Here is an 18869-nt window from a genome sequence, read left to right as displayed (position 1 = left end):
TACTTCTGTAAAATATCTGGGAGTATGCGTACGGAACGATTTGAAGTGGAATGATCATGTAAAATTAATTGTTGGTAAGGCGGGTACCAGGTTGAGATTCATTGGGAGAGTCCTTAGAAAATGTAGTCCATCAACAAAGGAGGTGGCTTACAAAACACTCGTTCGACCTATACTTGAGTATTGCTCATCAGTATGGGATCCGTACCAGATCGGGTTGACGGAGGAGATAGAGAAGATCCAAAGAAGAGCGGCGCGTTTCGTCACAGGGTTATTTGGTAACCGTGATAGCGTTACGGAGATGTTTAGCAAACTCAAGTGGCAGACTGTGCAAGAGAGGCGCTCTGCATCGCGGTGTAGCTTGCTCGCCAGGTTTCGAGAGGGTGCGTTTCTGGATGAGGTATCGAATATATTGCTTCCCCCTACTTATACCTCCCGAGGAGATCACGAATGTAAAATTAGAGAGATTCGAGCGCGCACGGAGTCTTTCCGACAGTCGTTCTTCCCGCGAACCATACGCGACTGGAACAGAAAAGGGAGGTAATGACAGTGGCACGTAAAGTGCCCTCCGCCACACACCGTTGGGTGACTTGCGGAATGTAAATGTAAATGTGTCTGTAGGATGTTAAATCCGAACACGACTGCGTGATCATACACCGAGGTGACAGAAGTCGTGAGAGAGCGGTGTGCAAAAACAAGATCACGGTAGTATCGCGTACACAAGGTACGGGGTATGATTGTGCCGTATGATTGTTAGCCGCGCGTGCCGTATGCCACACTGAATATACCGAAATGAAAATCAGTGAAATACAAGTTATTAGTTTATTAAATATTCATTTTTACTTACAAATTTTCACATTAAATGTTGGAAAAGTGTCCCCCCTGTTGTTGACTACACAATTCAATTCGTCCAATCATGTTTCCAAACAAAAGCTGTAACATTTCTTCTGTAACAGAAGCAGTGAAGTTTTCAATTCATCGATGGATTTTGGGCGGTTTTTATAGACAGTTGCTTTCGCTGCACCCCAGAAGAAAAAGTCAGGTGGTGTTAGGTCAGGCGATCGTGGAGGCCAAAGTCCCTGTGAAATTATGCGATCACCAAAAACATCAGCAAGCAGTGACATCGAAACGCGAGCTGTTGAGAATAACAGTTCAGTATTTCACTTAACGTAAGTTCTCCTATGAATGGGTACAGAATATCACTGCAGTATCGTTGTGCGTTTATTGTTTCGTTGAAAAATATGGGGCCCACAATCCGACGTCTAGAAATTGCAATTCAAACTCATATTTTCACAGAATGAAGTGGTTCCTCATGAATACACAATGGATTTGCCATATACGAGAATTTTGCGAGTTCATGTACCCAGATAAAAGAAACCACGCCTCTTCTGTGAAAAACGTTTCGTTAAGAATATCCCTTCCATTTTGTTGGACGAAATGTTTCAACCTTTGACAATAATGCTGTCTCTTGCCATGATCAGTATGTTTCAGTTCTTGCACGACTGTCACTTTGTATGGGAAAAGTTCTAATTTTTTCCTTACAGCTATGTGGGCCGTTCCGACACTGACATCGATGTCTTGGGCGAGTTTTCTTACCGACTTGTTCGGACTCATGGACATTTTATCGGAACTATCGAGCAGTTTATCCTCAGACAAAACGCTAGGACGACCAATTCTCGTTGCATCTGTCATTGAACCCGTACTTCGAAATTTGTTAATCAAATCTCGCACAGTATCGCGATGTGGGAGTGTTGTCTCCGGGAAAAGTGAGTTAAATGTTTGACGAACTGAAACTGTTTATTTACCGCAAGCTTTGAACACTGGTTCGACTAAAAACACACGTCCTTCAATGGTTAGCATTTTAACAGTGACAAAAACGATACAAACGAACGAAGGAACTAAACTTAAACGTTCACGTCAACACGTAACGACACAAACCAACGATACTCTTGACGCTGGCTGAGATAAACGAAACAGTGGAACGTTGGGAGAGTCCACTTGAACGAAAGTAACCCAGGCAGGCGAACAATCATACGGCACACGCGGCTAACTATCATACGGCACTGCGGAGATACTTTTTGAAAACCCCGTATAAAGGAACATTGCATTGGCGTAGCTGTCACTTGTACTACCGTGTTTCGCATGAAAATGTTTCGAACGTGGTTATGACCGCACCAAGGGAATTTAAAGACTTTGAACTCGTAATGGTAATTGGGGCTAGACACATGGAACAAGCCATTTCCGAAATCGTTTCGGAATTCAATTTTCTGAGCTCCACAGTATCAAGATTGTGCCGAGAACATCAAATTTCCGGCATTACCTCTCACCACGGACAACGCAGTGGACGACGACCTTCACTTAACGACCGAAAGCTGCGGCGTTTGAGTAAGGTTGTCCGTGCTAACGACAAGCAATAATTCGTGAAATAGCCACAGGAATCAATGTGGATCGCACGACAAACGTATTCGTAGGACAACGCGGCAGAATTTGGCGTAAATGGGCTATGGGAGGGCACAACCAATGCAAGCGCCTTTGCTAACATCACCACATCGCCTGTAGCACCTCTCTTGGGCTCGTGACCGTATCGGTTGGACCCTAGACGACTGGAAAGCCGAGCCTGGTCAGATGAGTCCCGATTTCAGTTGGTATTAGCTGATGATATGGTTCGAGTGTGGCCCAGGCCCCTCAAAGCCATGGACCCAGATTGTCAGCAACGCATTGTGCAAGCTGGTGGTGGCTCCTTAGTCGTTTAAGATGTGTTTATATACGAGGGTCACTCCAAAAGAAATACACACTATTTTTTTTAAAATCCATCTTCTATTCTACATGTTTGGAAGTTTTGCAGTGTGTAGAGACAACCTTTAGGAACAATATTTTCATTTCTCCACATAATTTCCATCCCTTCTAACTGCCTTAACGCCATCTTGGAACTAGCGCCTGTATACCCGCACGGTAAAATTCTGGACCAACCTGTTGGAGCCACTGTTTTGCAGCGTGCACAAGGGCGTCATCTTCTTGTAACCTTGTTCCACTAAGAGAGTCTTTCAGTTTCCCAAAGAGATGACAGTCACACGGAGCCGGGTCAGGACTCTAAGGCGAGTGTTCCATGGTTTTTTGACTCACATGTGGCCGTGCATTGTCGTGCAACAGCAAAACATCCTGCTTTTGCCGATGTGGTCGAATACGACTCAGTCGAGCTTGAAGTTTCTTCAGTGTCGTCACATATGCATCAGAATTTATGGTGGTTCCACTTGGCATGATGTCCACAAGCAAGAGTCCTTCGAAATCGAAAAACACTGTAACCATAACTCTTTCAGCAGAAGGTGTGATTTTGAATTTTTTTTCTTGGTTGAATTTGCATGATGCCACTCCATTGATAGCCTCTTCGTCTCTGGTGAAAAATGATAGAGCCATGTTTCATCACTTGTCACAATTCTTCCAAGTAATTCATCCCCACCATTCTCGTACTGTTCCAAAAGTTCGCTGCATACCGTTTTTCTTGTTTCTTTGTGAGCTACTGTCAACATCCTGGGAACCCACCTGGCACAAACCTTTTTTAACGCCAACACTTCCTTCCCCTATCTCAATGTAGCGTGACAATTGGTTCACTGTGATGCGTCTGTCAGCAGTCGGTTCGTTAACTCTGCACATTGTCTGGAGTGTGTGCAGTATGAGGCCTGCCGCTCCGAGAACAATCCTCAATATTGCCGTGCCCGCTTTCATCGCATAACCTGCTTGCCCACCGACTAACTGTACTGCGACAGACAGCAGCATCTCCATAAACCTTTTTCCACCTCTTGTGGATGTTTCCCACTGTCTCGTTTTCACGGCACAGGAATTCTATGACAGACGTTGCTTCAAGAGTAGCAGCCATCTTGAAGACATGCTGTGACGGCGCCACTCACGGGAACAGGTCGAACTAAGTTCGAAAACAAGCGGGAAGGATGTATCTACACACTGTAAAACTTTCACAGGTGCAGAATGAAAACTGCATTTTTACAAAAATAGTGTGCATTTCCTTTGGAGTGACCCTCGTAGAATGGACTTGGTCCTCGGCTACTTGGAGACCGTGTACAGCCATTCATGGACTACATGTCTCCAAACAACGATGGAATTTTAATGGATGACTATGCGCTATTCACTGGACCGCATTGTTCGCGATTGATTTGAAAAACGTTCTGGACAATTCGAGCGAATGATTTGGCCACCCACTTCGCCTGACAGGAATTCCATTGAACATTTATGAGACATGATAGTGAGGTCTGTTTGTGCACAAAATCCTGCACCGTCAAAACGTTCGCAACTATGGTTATAGAGGTAGCATAGCTCAGTATTTCTGTAACGACTTGTTGAGCCCGCGCCACGTTGAGCTGCTGCACTACGCACTACAATGGGAAGAAGGAGGTCCGGGTACGATCTTACAAGGTGTCCCATGACTTCTTTCACCTCAGTGTAATGACATCAAATAACACAATGTTCCTTCTTAATATTTTATATTTACATATTGTTATCATTCCCGATTTTTACGATATGTTTACGTTTTCTGGTAACGAAAGATTATACACCAATCTTAACTATCGTTCTTCATTTGTGCCTATCTGTCCACAAATGTTCTTCACTACTTTTTCCTCTAATTAACGCGTGAATTCCTTGTGTTAAGCCGGCCGTTGTGGCCGAACGGTTCTAGGTTTAGAAACCTCTGGAACCACGCTGCTGCTACAGTCGCAGGTTCGAATGCTGCCTCGGGCATGGATGTGTGTATTGTCCTTAGGTTAGTTAGATTTAAGTAGTTCTAAGTCTAGGGGACTCATGACCTTAGATGTTAAGTCCCATAGTGCTTAGAGCCATTTGAACCTTGTGTTAATGTGGCCAGTTGTTTCCCTCTTTTCTTCTTTCCTAGTGGGTCCCACGCGATGATCGGCCACAGCAATTTCTCCTCTGACATCCTTTTCGTGTGTCCATACCATACGTGTTGTCTTTCGTTCACATAATCTTTCGTGACATCCATTTTCCTCCCTTGTGACTTCATTTCTAAACCTTTTCCGCACTAATGTGTCTACAAACGTCTCCAAAAGACCAGCTTAGTTGCCATCAATATTTTCATTAATTGGAATTCCCTTTTCTTTACTTCTGAGCCATGTGTCATAACTCACTCCGTCTTCAGGCCACGAGTGGCCTACCGGGACCATCCGACCGCCGTGTCATCCTCAGTGGAGGATGCGGATAGGAGGGGCGTGGGGTCAGCACACCGCTCTCCCGGTCGTTATGATGGTATTCTTGGCCGAAACCGGTACTATTCGGTCGAATAGCTCCTCAATTGGCATCACGAGGCTGAGTGCACCCCGAAAAATGGCAACAGCGCATGGTGGCCTGGATGGTCGCCCATCCAAGCGCCGACCACGCCCGCTTAACTTCGGTGATCTCACGGGAACCGGTGTATCCACTGCAGCAAGGGCGTTGCCTCATGTGTCATAACGCTTCTAATAATTGTTTTGAAGATTTTTTCCTTTACTGTACAATCTGTTAAATTCCATAAAATACCATTTAATGTTCCAATATTGAGCTTTCCAGAATTTATTGTTGAATTAATCTCCATATCTTGTTTACTATCCTGTGCCATTTTTACTGCTGGATATTTGTAGTCTTCTGCATGTTCTGCATGTGCAATCGTTTCAATCCTTTCTTGTCGTGTCCAAAACTTGATTTGTTCCTTCTGTTACCACATATAAAGGATGATGAAAAAGTTTCCCTTTCACGACCGTACAGTCCAGAATCGGTACGCCAGTTATGCAAAATCGCCGTGAGCGTTGAGGAAATCATCTCACGACGCACCAGGCTGCGAGGAAGTCCATCACTGCCTGCGCACATCCACTTCCCAGAGATATCGTCGATCCTTCAACACCTTTTTTAAGGAATCGAATGCGTGTTAACCGCATGGGAAGACTATATGACAGGCGCCCGAGTGTCTCCAACTGGCCGGCCGCGGTGGTCTAGCGGTTCTGGCGCTGCAGTCCGGAACCGCGGGACTGCTACGGTCGCAGGTTCGAATCCTGCCTCGGGCATGGATGTGTGTGATGTCCTTAGGTAAGTTAGGTTTAAGTAGTTCTAAGTTCTAGGGGACTTATGACCTAAGATGTTGAGTCCCATAGTGCTCAGAGCCATTTTTTTGTCTCCAACTTGATTTGGCATGACTTGCGTGTTTAGACATCTTCAACGTGGGGACGTGGTTATGATGAAGTAGCAGCAATTCATGTCGCAGTTTTCCCGGACGTTTCACCTTAATTGTTCTCTGTAATTTCTCCCCATGCCCATTATTCATTTTCCAATGGATGTCTATCGATGATAGTCCTTCGGCAGCCAAGAAAAGCAAAACAGAACGTTGGCCCTGTTCGGAACCATTTGGTAATAACGAAGGCATAGATGACGTTTCTGTATTTACCACATGTACATCGGAAAACACAAATGTCAAACTAATCCCTTGCCTACATTTCCATGCTTATACAACCGTATAGAAGTCCTCCTATATTGCTTATGCGCTGCAGAAACGCCCTCAAACGTAAGTGCCACGAGGGACAGATAGAAATCCTGACGTGAGGGATGAGTGTGGGGTGGAGGTGCGTTTTAAACTTACTTTTGTGCGTTTTCCATGAATAACTAGGAAACCGTGGCCTCCAGCGAAAACATATCCCACTCATAAATTAACAACTGAATCAGCGTGTACATACGAAGTGATAATTTATGTATGTACACCTCCAGGAACTATGTTGCTGTTTACATACATATTGCCAGTAAATATTTTTTAGATCTACAATGATTTTTAATAATTATGTATTTGCTGATAAGATAACCAACTAACAGGGAATGCCTAAAGAGGAATATAACTCACCTAGAACTATAAGCGACAGTCAAATGAGACAGAGGGAAAAAATTAATTAAACTGTTTATGATTTCAAAAGTAATTCTCATAACTGTCAATAAATTTATCCCACTGCGAGACAAAGGGGTCATTGCCCTCATGGAAAAACGTTTGCAGTTTCCTACGAAACCATGATTGTACCCAGGCGTGCATCTCTTCGTCGGAAGCAAATAGACGGTCATGAATGCCTTTCTTCAGGCCTCCAAAAACATAGACACAACATGGAGAGAGATCGGAAAAGTATGGAGAATGTGTAAGGGCTTCCCAGCGAAACATACGTAGCGTACTCGATAAAACCTTGTAGCTCTGTAGAAACTCATTCGTGGCCGTCAATTTGCTTCGGACATATTGGTGCAAGCCTAGGAACATTCATGGTTCCGTAGGCAACCGCAAACATTTTTCCATGAAGGCACAATCCGTCTTGTCTTCAAAAATGGTTAAAATGGCTCTAAGCACTATGGGACGTAACATCTGAGGTCATCAGTCCCCTAGACTTAGAACTACTTAAACCTAACTAACCTAAGGACACCACACACATCTATGCCCGAGGCAGGATTCGAACCTGCGACCGTAGCAGCAGCGCGGTTCCGGACTGATGCGCCTAGAACCGCTCGGCCACAGCAGCCGGCCCGCCTTTTCTCACAGTGGGATAAATTTATTAACAGTTATGGCGGTTACTTTTGAAATAATAAACAGGTTACTTGCTCCTTTCCAATCTGTCTCTTTTTTTTTCATTTGACTACCCTTTATACGATTGCGGAACCAAAACAGTGCATAGCTTTACATGGAGAAAAAAGATACATGCATCCTGGTGGTTAATATGGTCCTGATAACATACTAATTGTTTTATGAGGTTATAGTGACCAATCGTTAAAGTGAGTATAGATTATCAATATATTTACTCTCTCGAAAAATTCGAGGGATATTCAAAAAATAAGTTACACGTTGAAACTTTCTGTCAGATTAAAACTGTGTGTCAGTCCGGTACCCGAAGCTGGGTTCTTTTAATTTCGCGGACTAGTGCTGTTTTGGTTCCGACTGAGCTTTCCACGCCCAACTCACGACCCATAAGGGAGATACGTAGCGACGTACTGGTTGAAGTATAGTTGTGAGTGCGGGTCGTGAGTCGCGTTTGGATAGCTCAGACCGTATACCAAGGTTCTGCCGGCATGGTAGCTCAGCATGTTTCGTTAGATAACTGGCAAACCTCTGTAACAAAAATAAATAAAATTAAAAAAAACTGAGTGATGGTCTCATCGATAGAATCTGAAATATGCCATGTGACATTCGCATAGAGACAGTGACGAAAATCAGCGAAGATACACATCGGAAGAATGACGACAAAAAAGGCGATGGAGCAGTTATCTGTGAAAAGCAAAGGTCCCACATTGGAGTCTCGATCTGGTAAACAGTTTTAATCTGTCAGAGAGTATCAGATCAGCGCAGAGTGAAAATTCATTCTGAAAGATTACGCGTTATCATTGCAGGCCAAGTAACTTTTAGTGAAAGCTGAAATGCACTTCAAAGAAACAAAGATGCATAACACGATTTTTCAACATAGTTACCAAGTCTCTGTAAACAAGAGTCGGAACGTTCTTGCAATCGTTGGATTCCTCGCCGCTAGACACTAGCTCCTTCGTCACAGACCTGTGAATGTCATCATCGTTGCAAAATTTTTTCCCACATATGTCTTTTTCTGTTTGCTGAAAAGTGGAAATCAAATGCTGCAAGATCTGAACTTCCTGATCAACATCACCCTCGTCTATACAGCCTTGATCAAATTGTTGGCACCATTCCGCTACGACTGGGCGCGCCCTGTATTTAGTCCATACACCGCCAGAATTTCGCCGTGAGTCTATTTGCAATTTCAATGTTTTGTTCACAACAACCGCACTATTCCGCGTACTTGAACTTCGTGGAACTCTCCAGCTATTCCTAAGTTACAAATGCTTTACACTTTACGATAATATTTGTAGGTAGACAGATGGCACAGCAATAGGGGCATGTATATCTAGTAACACAACCGACATGTAAACAACCCTCTTGGAACACAAACTGTTTAATAGCCAAGAACACTGCCTAAAGGAAACTGAATTTTCTAGGAGATAATGTCACACTCCTGGTAGCAAAAGGCGATGCCAAAACCATAGCAGGCATCGTAAATTTCTTCAGTAGTCTACAACAGAAAATTACATTTACAATGGAACATGAACAAGACAAAACTATCTGTTACCTAGGCCTAAATATCACCAGACGCAACAACACATGTACATTCATAATTTATAGGAAAAATACAGTAGTCAACAACACAACCCCTGCAACTTCATGTCACCCAAACCGTCATAAACAAGCAGTGTATAGTTCAGCCATGGGAGAGCCAACCCTGACAAAACTCTACCATCTAGTGAGCAAGATGTATGAGACAGGCGAAATACCCTCAGACTTCAAGAAGAATATAATAATTCCAATCCCACAGAAAGCAGGTGTTGACAGGTGTGAAAATTAACGAACTCTCAGTTTAATAAGTCACGGCAGCAAAATACTAACACGAATTCCTCACAGACGAATGGAAAAACTGGTAGAAGACGACCTCGGGGAAGATCAGTTTGAATTCCATAGAAATGCTGCAACACGTGAGGCAATATTGACCCTACGACTTATCTTATAAGATAGATTAATGAAAGGCAAACTAGGTTTCTGGCATTTGTAGACTTAGAGAAGGCTTTTGACAATGTTGACTGGAATACTCTCTTTCAAATTCCGAATGTGGGAGGGGTAAAATACAGAGAGCGAAAGGCTATTTATAATTTGTACAGAAACCAGATGGCAGTTATAAGAGTCGAGGGGTATTAAAAGGGAAGCAGTGGTTGGAAAGGGAGTGAGACAGGGTTGTAGTCTATCCCCGATGTTATTCAATCTCTATATTGAGCAAGCAGTAAAGGAAACAAAAGAAAAATTCGGAGAAGGAATTAAAATCCATGGAAAAGAAGTTTTGCCGATGACATTGTTCTGCCAGAGACAGCGAAGGACCTAGAAGAGCAGTTGAAAGGAATGGAGAGTGTCTTGAAAGGAGAATATTAGATGAACATCAACAAAACTAAGACGAGCATAATGGAATGTAGTCGAATTAAATCGGGTGATGCTGAGGGAATTAGTTTACGGAATGAGACGTTTGTTAACATCGAGTATAGATTTAAGTGTGAGGAGTCTTTTCTGAAAGTATTTGTATGGAGTGTAGCCATGTGTGGAAGTGAAACATGAACGATAAATAGACAAGCTTTCGAAATGTGGTGCTACAGAAGAATGCTGGAGATTAGATGGGTAGATAACGGAACTCATGAGGAGGTACTGAATAGAAGTGCGGAGAAGAGAAATTTGTGGCACAACTCGACTAGAAGAAGGGATCTGTTGGTAGGACATGTTCTAAAGCATCAAGGGATCACCAATTTAGTATTGGAGGGCAGCGTGGAGGGTAAAAATCGTAGAGGGAGACCAAGAGATGAATACACTAAGCAGATTCAGAAGGATGTAGGTTGCAGTTGGTACTTCGAGATGAAGAAGCTTGCACAGGATATAGTAGCATGGAGAGCTGCATCAAACCAGTCTCTGGACTGAAGACCACAACAACAACAACAAAGATCAGTGCTGCTTAGGGCAATTAAAATACCTTTCAATCAAGAAAACACGCAATCGGAAATAAAAATAGTGAAACAGATTGCAGTTTCCGGTGGCTACAGTGCTTCCATGGTTGATGCATATCTAGGCAAAATGAAGAAAGACTCTGATACAAATCAGACCACAAAAGACGAAAATAAAACCAAATGTATATCTAGCATCCCATAAATTGGCAAAGATTGTAAATATCTTCAAAACCCACAGAGTAGAAACTGGATTCTCTACATCTACTAAGCTACAACAAACTTAATACGTAACATAAATTGCAATCATGACACATATTCAGAGTCAGGAATATACAAAATAATATGACTGGAATTCTCTACATTCAAACTATGACAAACAGGCCTAGTTTTCAACATCATGTAAACAGAGCACATTGAGGCCTAAACACGCACACACCCGACACAACATCAGTAATAGCCCCACGCACAAACAATACAAGACACTCATTCTGATAACAGAGCAAAATGTCAAAATACTCCACAGGCTAAACAAAGGTCGTAAGGTACGTCTGTTGGAAGACCTGGAATTCCATTCATACTCCAAAAACATGATGATAAAATATTGACGGCTGAAAGGAAGGAAAAACTACAGCCATTATTTTTCCCAGGATATGCATCTCAATTTTATGGTTAAACATCTGCATATGCATCTACATGATTACTCTGCAATTCACAATTAGGTGCCTGGCAAATGGTTCATCGAACCTCCATCAAGCTATTTCTCTGTCATTCCAATCTCGAACGGCGCTCGGGAAAAACCAACACTTAAATATTTCTGTGCGAGATCCGATTTCTCTTATTTTATCATGATGATTATTACTCCCAATGTAGGCGGATGCCAACAGAATATTTTCGCAATCGGAGGTAAAAGTTGGTAGTTAAAATTTCACGAGAAGATTCTGCCGCAACGAAAAACGCATTTGTTTTGATGATTGTTACCCCAATCCACGTATAATATCCTTGGCATACACTCCTCATTTCGCGATAATACAAAACGGGTTTCCCTTCTTTGAATTTTTTCGATGTCTTCCGTCAGTCCTATCTGATGCGGATCCCACATTGCATAACAGTACTCCAGAAGAGGGCGGACAAGTGAGTTTTCTGCCAGTAAACCGCAGTTCTCCATTCTGATCTCCGGATGGAGACTAGTCGGGAAGATGTCATCATCAGAAAAACAAAACCGGCAATTTATGGATCGAAGCGCGGAATATTAGATACATTAATCGGGTAGGTAGGTTAGAAAATACAGTGAGTATTATTGACGTGCAGTGGCAGGATGAACAGGACTTCTGGTCGTGTGACTACAGGTTATAAATAAAAAATCAAATAGAAGTAGTGCAGGAGTAGGTCTAATAACGAATAAGAATCCTGAAAGCTACTAGGGGCAGCATAGCGAACGCATTATCGTAGCCAAGACAGACACAAAGACAACATCGAACAAAGTAATAAAAGTTTATACGCCAACTAAGTCAGCAAATAATAAAGAGATTGAAAAAATGTGTGGTGAGATAAAAGAATGCTTTCGGATAACTAATGAGGAAAATTAATCTGTGATGGGCAACTGGAATTCGATAGTAGGAGAGGAAGAGTAGGAAAAATAGTAGGAGAACATAGACTAGAAGAAGAAATGGAAGAAGAAGCCGCCTGGTAGAATTTTGCACAGAGCATAATTTAATCATCGCTAACACTTGGCTTAAGAATGTTGAATGAAGATTGTATACGTGGTAGAGACTTTGAGACACCGGAAGGTTTCAGATTGATTATATAATGATAAGTCAGAGATTTCGGAAGCAGATTTTAAACTGTGAGACATTTCCAGAGGCAGGTGTGTCCAATCATAATTTATTGGTTTTAAATTATAGATTAAAACTGTAGAATTTTAAAAAAGGTAGGAAATAAAAGGGATGGGACCAGGATAAGTTGAAAGAACCAGCGGTTGTTGAGACTTTCAAAGGGAGCATGAGGCAGGAGCACGAGGCAACGAATAACTGATGGGCAAGGAATACAGTGTAAGACGAATGGGTAGTTTCGAGAGATGCAAAAGTAAAGCAGCAGAGAATCAAATAGGTAAAAAGACAAGGGCAGGTAGAAATCCTTGAATAACACTAGATATTGAATAAAGGGAAAAAAATATAAGAACGCAGCAAACGAAGGAGGCGAAAGAGAATATGAGAGTCTAAAAATGAGAGTGTCAGGAAGTGGAAAATGCAAAATGGCTAAGTAGGAGAGGCTAGAGAACAAATGTAAGTCTATAGAAACATGCACAGCTAGGGGAAAGATAGATTACGCCAACAGGAAAATTAAAGACGCTTTTGGAGAAAAAAGTAGCAACTGTATGAATAACAAGAGCTCAAATGGAAATCAGTAGTACGCAAAGAAAGGAACTGACAAGTGTGAATACTACTGAACTATGACTTTAGTAAGTCATGTTGCCAAACACTGATTTATTTTATAGCAGAATGGAAAAACTGATAGAAGCTGACCTTGGAAGAGATGAGTGTGTTTTCCTAAGAAATGTGGTAACATGCAACCCTACGACTTATCTTAGAAGTCTGGTTAAGGAAAGGCGAACCTAAGATCATAACATTTATAGATTTGGAAAAACCTTTTGACACTTCACTGGAATACACTCTTTAAATTTCTGAAAGTAGTAAGGGTAAAATACAGGGAGCGAAAGGCTATTTATAACCTGTACAGAAACCTGACGACAGTTGTACGAGACGAAAGACATGAATAGGGAACTGTGATTGAAACGGGAATGTGACAGTTTGTAGCCTATTCCCAGTGTTTTACGATCTGTAAACTGGGAAGGGTATTGGTAAGAAGAAATAAAAACTACGGTTTGTCGATGACATTGTAATTCTGTCAGAGAGAGCAAACAATTTCGAAGTACAGTCGGATGGAATGGAAAATGTCTTGAAAAGAGGCTATAAGATGAACACAGCAAAAGCGAACTTAGGATAATGGGATGCAGTTCAAATGTGTGTGAGTTGCTAAGGGAGCAAACTGCTGAGGTCATCGGCCTCTAGACTTACAAACGACTTAAACTAACTTATGCTAAGAACAACACACACACCCATGCCCGAGGGAGGACTCGAACCTCCGGCGAGAGGGGCCGCGAAATCCGTGACATGGGCCATCAAAACGCGCCGCCACTCCGTGCAGGCGGATGCAGTCTGTGTAACCAGGCGATGCAGAGGGACCAAAAGTAGTAGACGAGTTTTGCTATTTGGTCAATAAAATAAGCTATTATGGGTGAAGTAGGGAGATATAAAATGTAGAATGGCGATGGCAAGAAAAATATTTTTGAAGAAGAGAAATTTGTTAACATCGAATGTAAGTTTAATTGTAAGGAAATGACTTCTTTCCTGAAGGCATTTGTCTGAATTGTAGCATGGACAAGAAACAGTTCAGACAGAAGGACAATAGAAGCTTTTGAAATGTGTTGGTACAGAAGAACGCTGAAGATTAGATGTGCAGATCCCGTAACTAACGATGAAATACCTAACAGAATTGGGAAGAAAAGAAATTTGTGACGTATCGTGACTAAAAGAAGAAAGGGGCTGAAAGGACAACTCTGAGCATCAAGGAATTGTCAGTTTCTAATATTCTAGGAAAGCGGAGGGGGGGGGGGGGCAAAAAACTGCAGAGGTAGATCATGAGACACGAACAGGTTCAAATGTATGTGGGTTGCACTAGTTATTCGGAGATGCCGAAGCTTGAACAGGAAAGAACAGCGTGAGAGTTGCATCGAATCAATATTCGGACTGAATACCGCAACAACTAGAAACATAATATTACAAGGGAAACTGTAAAGTGATTCAGTTAATTTCTTCAGAAGCTTCAACAGTATATTTAAATAAAAATAGTGACACATAGAAATAAGTACCGTTGCAAATATATACAAGTAAACAATCATTTTCCGAAAAGCGTACTGCAAAATATAAATAAAAAGAAAATCGTGGCCGATAGTACAAAAGTTATTTCGTAAACAAACCCAAACTAAATGAAGCATAATTATTAAATTTAAATTTTAATCAATGTCTATACTGTCGAAATTCTTGTTTTATTTTTTTAGGCACGGACTAAAAACACTAAAACCACATCTCTTAGCAACATTGTGAGTACACTTCTACGTCTAATTTTCAACTTTTCCTGTTATGATTTCCTCCCCGAGTCTTGATATTTACTGTCCCTCTTCAACATCCAATAATTCTTAGCCATAATACTTTCATTCGATCCACTCTGGCAGTACTCCTGTATCTCCTTAATGTCCTGGTGGAGGAGTTCTATTTGCTCTTCACTATAATGTCCCAGATTTTCAGTGAAGGAGTTAATATGAAAGTGTAGCAAGTTACCACCTAGCTTCTTGAAATTTTTCCAAGTGGCTTTGATGCTGCACATGTAATCTGGATCCTTTTTATTCCCTAAAAGGTTTTCAGTAACAGACGTGAAGGCAGACCATGCAACTGTCTCTCTCACATTCATTGTCTTCTGATTCGTAATCCACCAATTTGTGAATTTGCGGACCAGTAAAAATTCCAGCCTTGAATATTTCTTGTCTGATGAGGGGAAAATTCATAGAAAGTCGCTTAAAGCAGTATCCATCTTGTGAAAGAGCCCTTACAAACCACTTTGTCAACACTAGTTTGTTACACAGTGCTGGGAGCAAAATTTTTTGTGGACTACAAGCGGTTCATGCAACAGTTTTTAGTACTATATACAAATGTCTCCGATTTTGTCAATGTTTTACACTCCAACGGTTTCGCTATGCCCGGCGACCACACTTACCTAAAAACAGCGCTTTTTTGTGTACCCAGCTTGTTTTCTTATTAACATTTCTATAACAAAAGAATAAAATAATCTTTATTCCATTACGAAAGAAATGTATGTGACGGAAGAAAACTAAGAGCAGTTTTGACCAACACCAAACATTAGTTAAGAAAAAATGTTGATTTTCAAACATCTGTTACGGTATCAGTAACAATGCGTAGATCTCGTAAGGAAGATGTGTTCTGACTTACGGTCCTTCTTGACGGTAATTTCCAATATGTGACCTAGTACAGACTACGTAGAAATTGTAAACTATCTCAAATAAGAGTAGCAGAGGCCATAGTGTTACGATAATAAATCGTGTTTTATCCTAGTTGGCTTTGTACTTGCTTCTAGACTAAACCTCTTTCCCAGGCTTATTTCTGGTCACCAGAGGAATGTTCAGCAACTGCTCACGTAACAACAGATGTGAATACACGTCAAATAGTATAGGGATAGTTCTTTTTCTTTCCCTTGGGAAAATTGAAGTGGAGCAAAAACAGGTTCCCATAGGAATTTCACAATGAATTTCTGTCCGAAATTTTCAGTGCCAGATGAAGTCGGAAATGGACAAATAGGGTATCAAACTGACCAGCGTGAGGCCTGGGTTGGCAAAAAGTGTTTACTTTTTTGAACGTAATCAACATAATTAAGAAAAAATTAATTTTGATTAGAGGGAAAATTTTGGTCCGAATTTTCATCGCCAAACTAAGAGCAGAAAATGGACAGAAGGAGCATCAATCGGACCAGCGTGAGGTGTAGTCTTGCAGAAAATGTTTACTAGCTCGAAAGTAATCAAATTAATAACGAAACACTTAGTGACGTGAGGGAAAATTACACAAGTGATTTTTGTCCGAATTTTCATTGCAAAAGGAATAGCGGGAAATGGAATAATGGGGTGTTAATCTGATCAGCCTGAGGTCTCGTTTTGCAGCAAAAGATTTAATTCCTTGAAAGTGATAAAGATAAGTAAAGAAAATAAAATATTTCACTAACAGCTGTTGTAATATATATCAACGAAGTGTCAACAAGTTAACGTCTTTGAAGCTTAGCTATTTTGCACATAAAAAGTTACGCTGGTGTAGAAATTGTAGAATTCCGTCTTTCATATTGTAAAAGTAAAATAAATATCAAATTGGAGCTTTCACTTGATCTAGATATTCTTAAGAATAATGGAATGATCTACTGATCAATATTTGAATATATTATACTTCATACTGTAAACGTGAAAATAAAAAGAAGTTTTGAAAAAAAGTCAAATGTTTTGCGAAAAAAGTCAGAAATAAAATAGATTAGAGAAATGTTTGATACACCTCATTCGCTGTAAATAATGTCGAGCAGCATTCAAAATTGGACAAAGCTTGTCACAAAACATTTGACCGTCTTTTACAAAACTTTTTTGTCATTCTATTCATCAGTTTTGGCTCTACTTACTATTTTAACTGTTATTCATGTCTCTTAGTATTTTCAGTACCTAGAAAACAGAACTATAACTATTTCGTAAATCAAGAAGAAAAAGATTAAAAATATACGTTAATCTCACAGCACATCTAACATTACGTGACGAATGGCCTTCTTGCCGCTAGGGGCGCTAGTGTATCTTCCAACTGTCAGAGAGTAACAACTGTGAGCAACCGTATATCAGTGTTGTACAGTAGCGCGTAACATACGCACCATCTATCAGACGAAATTCTAAACTCGGCAACCCTCAACTGGGACAGCTCGCTGCCACTATCAAACGGCTAACCGCTTCACGGTACACATGGCAACAAAAATTTGATACTTAGTATTTCATATGATTATTGACCGAATACAAAAATTTAAATTGCTGTCATAATCCATTCATTAAGAGATACTACCACTTCTAAAAGGTTTAACACACTAAAGTCACGTTTTACAGTTACAAAGAGTGTAAATGGCTTGAGGCAACGTAATTGACCGCACGCAAAAAGACAGACTACAAAATTCATCCCGTGTTCGTGAATCGAGAACTTAGTGACTTCCAACAAACTTTATACGTAATTTCAAACCTTCTCGAAACTTTTTCTCACTGAAACCACCCACCAAATTAATGAAAGGAAAATAAGATTACCACTCATTACATTTTCGCTGTTCATGCAATAAAACTTTCTCATCAAGAACGATGTTTTAATTTATTACTTCTTTACTACTAACTCAATCCGCAACACATGTTGCAGACAGTACCCACAAATATTACTGAACGTACCTGCAAAATTATATCGTATAACGCATGATTCAGGAAATAGGACATGGTAAACATTGAGAGGCGTTAAAAAACTAGCTCTTTCGCTTAAAACAGATGGCGAACTACCCAGACTGTACTCATGGAATGTTTGATAACGAGAATACTTATGGATTTCCAACTAACTTTGAACATAATTTCACTCTTTTTAAAACTTTTTCTCGCTTTAGTGGTTTACGTCAAATATCCAATACATTAATTCATTTGTAAAGTAATCAGACGTTTGAAGTTGTTTCACACATGGGAGTCTGATTCTTTAAGGAATCGATGGTTTACTGGCAGCTGGTAATAACAGATACAGCGAAACTGGAGGGAAGGAAATTACAAACTAAACCTTTTGTTTGAGACACACACATCGTATTCTCGGTGGAATAATATCTTACAAAACGAATATATTGTTCTGGTCGATGTAACTACTTTTCTGAATTTGGGTGTTTTACAATTTATTTTAAACTTGCACCAAATTTTTATTGTTTCTTCTCAGGTTTGATTTTTAACTGTTGACAATGACTTGTTTGCTGGAAACAGTAGTGTTAATAGTAATTAAAATGACTACAACTTCAAGTAAACTATCAGTGGTGGTGTGGCGGGCACAAAGCTCGGAGGGATGGAAACAAATCTCACTCTGTTGCATTAGGTGAACTGCTGGCTGGGAGTAATGGCGCACTCCTGTAATCCAAGCTACTGGGAGGCCGTTGTGTGGGCGAGAAATGCAGATTCACTGCATAGTCGGCCGTTATGCGAACTCTGGTACAACCGCAGTGATCCCACTGTCCTCTACATCACTTTGGCAGCGCGAGGAATTTCGTCCTAACAGTGAGTGAACGACGCTCCTTGCAAAACCAAGGTGGATGGAGACTAGTACCGTTGCCACTCCACCACACAGCAATTCTTTTATAATTTTTCTTTCATTTGTGACATATTAGTTGTATTATTTACCATTATTCACTTGATTCAGCATCAGATTCCCGCTAAACTATATCATCACCACACTACATCAAAAGGCTCGAGCAGGTTGTTAGCTGCTTTACTGCACCAACACAGAGACAAATGGAAGAAACACAGACAGAGCACTGCATGCCACAGTTCGGTTACAGAAAAAAAATGTAATTAAAACTAGATACTGGAGGAGATTTTCTCGTATCTGTATCTGTCCTTTCATTATTGTTTAGATGTGAAGAATAGCCAACCAGCGAACTTA

General features: G+C 40.9%; 1 protein-coding gene across 1 annotated transcript in view; it reads left to right on the top strand.

Moving 5' to 3' along the window:
• The window catches only part of LOC126259958 (voltage-dependent calcium channel subunit alpha-2/delta-3), a 941077-nt gene that overhangs the window by 514983 nt on the left and 407225 nt on the right, over positions 1–18869 (top strand). The window lies entirely within an intron of this gene.

Source organism: Schistocerca nitens, chromosome 5 (assembly GCF_023898315.1).
Source record: "Schistocerca nitens isolate TAMUIC-IGC-003100 chromosome 5, iqSchNite1.1, whole genome shotgun sequence".
NCBI lineage: Eukaryota > Metazoa > Arthropoda > Insecta > Orthoptera > Acrididae > Schistocerca > Schistocerca nitens.
The sequence above is the reverse complement of the archived record's forward strand: the minus strand, read 5'-3'. Positions and strand labels throughout refer to the sequence as shown.